Below are 3,173 nucleotides of genomic sequence, written 5' to 3' on the forward strand. Positions count from 1 at the left end.
CAAATTGGTAAATAATAAAAAAAATGGTTGCTTTGTTGGATCATACAGATGTAAACAACAAACAGACGCCCATTCAAATGGTAAACAAGATGTCAACATCAAATAAAATATTTTTTAAAAATATTTTTCAGCTATATTTTTTCATGAAACTGCTTATTGTTAAAAACATATATCATGACTAATCACAAAAACATTAGGTTTCTGTATCTCAGAATTTACATCAAAATAATCAAGAGCAAAATATCATCCAGAAARAACTACAAAGCAATATTAAAATGAAAAGAAAACAACATTTTAAGTGGAGTTTTTAATATTCTCAGTGTAAAATATCTTGTGCCAAAGAGAAATATTTTAGCAAATTTTACTTTACCTGTCTTATTTACTCAAATGTAGTATGACATGTAAAGTGTTGTTAACGTTTCATTAAAAAGTTCAGGAGAATCCATATTCAGGGTCCAGTTCTTTATCAGTCTGTTTAGGGATGCATTTGACGCCATTTTCCCTGAAAATAAAAGAAAAAGGTTTATGATCAACACAGACTCAAACAGCAAAATATCAAAGCCAAAAGTTTTGTTTTCTTAATTTATGTAATATTTTTTGTGTCATATGTTTGTGTGTAGCATTATTTTTAAAGGAATAGGGATTAATTTATTTTTTTATGAACCGCGTTTTCCTAACAATACTCAACATATTTTAATGTTATGTCTTCTAATCTGATCCAAACCAGTTCAGATTTAATAACGTAAATGAACACAAGAAAGAAGTCTCAAAGTAAATTTTAATTTTATCAAACAGGAAACAAACTCACGTCTCCATGGGACAGAAAGTGACTCCGTCCACTTGTCAAGAGTGGAATTTTTAACAAAAACATTGTTCCTTATCCAACTGTTTCAGAAAAAAAGCCCGGGAAGTACATGCCTCTGTGGTCATATCTTTATGTTTGTGATCAAAAACAAATAAATAGGTCATTTTAATGACATTTGATCAACAGAATGATTTGTAAAGTTTGAAACAGCGTAAAATAATCTGTCACTAAACATACCAGAATTCAGGGAAGAAAGATAAATGTTGTTGTTGTTTTCAACAACAACAACATTTTTTATGAGCCTTCACCAAAGACAAAAGCACAGTGACATTTATGAGCATCTGTGTGTTTAGCTGTCTGCAAAATATTGTATCTCATGCTTCACCAAACAGACTTAAAAATATCACAAAGTATGAACATCTCCAACTTATTTACTTTTGGAGTCAACCCCATTCAAAACAGGCGACACAACAACTTCCATTTACAGCTAAACAAAAATTATGCAACAAAAATTATTTAACATCAAAAAGGCAAAGACCTGGTCAACTTTACTGATACTGTACTAAAACCTAGAAGTAGTAAGTGAGATTTATTCCCAGGAAAAATTCTGGGTAACTAATCACATGACWTTTGTTTGTAAAACACTGACATTAATGACTAATGTCAACTGTGTCTGTATTTTAGTAATATATCCAATGAACCRCTGGACAGGGTTTAATGAAATTCTTGAAAATAATCTTTGTATGTTCATCTTTAGATCCATAACATCTGGACTCAACTCAGTTCAAGATGGCTSCCCAAGATAATTGATTTTAGGAAACACAAAAATGGTCAGAACTTAAACAATATCGCATTTATTGATAAAAAAGTTTGTGTTGTAATAACACAGTAATAACTCCAATACTCTAATCATTACACGTCACACACAATTCTTGTCCCAAAATTTCCCATTAACTGTTGGCAACAAATCTATTTGTTTGTTAGCAAAATATCTCATGAAACTTTAAACTTAAAAAATCCTGTGTTGGATGCCAATTTATTTACCTCATCAAACCTAGCCAACAACATAAGTAGCTAAAACGTAGTCAATTTTACAGATAAAGAGATGAAATTTKTTGTGGAGGTAGCTGAGAGTAAACTACAACACATACTCTGAGCACTGACGTGTCTTGCAAGATCTCACAGTGTTGCTTACAATCGTGCATTACAGCATTTACAATGTTCAACCCAAAAGCTACAACTCTGTTCTTTTCATCCTAAGATAAAACTGTAACGATACACACTCCTTCTAAGAATACCAGAGTTGTTGTGATCACTGTTACATTTATCAGTTCCCTAAATGATACATTTTTTATACTCTGTCAGCAGATCTTACCAAGTTCTTTGCATTAAGGTTTAATTGAGTTCAATAACAGAAAAAAATGACATATTAGAAAAGTTATTTTAAAAAACTGAATACCAGGGACTTGTTTTATTCTCTTGCCTTATACTGTTCATCTGAATGAATCTAACTGTACCTTGTTGACAAGAAGAATACAGTAGAGCACATCTCTGTACTGGAAGACATATCTCACCATCTGAGTGTCTGTGTGTGTTATAAAAGATTGTGTGTGCGTGTGTGTGTGTTCCAATAATCTCGCTCTCTCTCCTGGCTGTCACTGCCTGTCGGCTCCCTGCCATGTTGTAATATACGGATTTTTCCTTTATCTATTAGATCACCATCATTGTTTTGATTCCTACCWGTGTGTATATGTGTGATATTGCATAACTCGGGTGTGATAGATCACCCACTTAGCAGCAGTGGTGAAATGTGTGAGCGGTGGATTTTATCTTCCTGGGTGTCAAGAGGAAACTCTACCCYCAGACACACACTGGAAGCTGCACCAGCCCGGCTCCTGACACACACTGCAACCTGCAAGTCACAGTGACAGGCAGGTGAAACAGCTTTTCTTCTGCCCGATAGACCAACTGCTGCTCCTTCCTGACGAAGCACCACTGGTTAGAGGAACAATAAACATTAAYAGACTAAAGGCTCAGAGTTCCTCAAAGGAATATCACCGCTGTCTTTCATGTCACAGTTTCATACTAAGTCATAGAAAGGACAAAGTGATCTGTTTGATCAAACGTAAATGCCATTATGTGCGGTCTCATTCCATATCGAGAGATTTTGATAATTATGTTAAAAGTCATACAGTAGTATGTGGTGGGAGAGACTCATGCCTAATCTTGGCTTAAAATCTGTAAAATTGACTAAAGGGCTCGACACACGGGCAGCGACAAACTACAGCGATTAACGGCTGTCATCGCAGCCAGGGGGAAACCCGACACACGAGACGCGATCGCAGCGTTGTGAATCGCGCTCTCAGAT

This window comes from Austrofundulus limnaeus, unplaced genomic scaffold (genome assembly GCF_001266775.1).
Source record: "Austrofundulus limnaeus strain Quisiro unplaced genomic scaffold, Austrofundulus_limnaeus-1.0 Scaffold319, whole genome shotgun sequence".
In the NCBI taxonomy this organism is placed as follows: domain Eukaryota; kingdom Metazoa; phylum Chordata; class Actinopteri; order Cyprinodontiformes; family Rivulidae; genus Austrofundulus; species Austrofundulus limnaeus.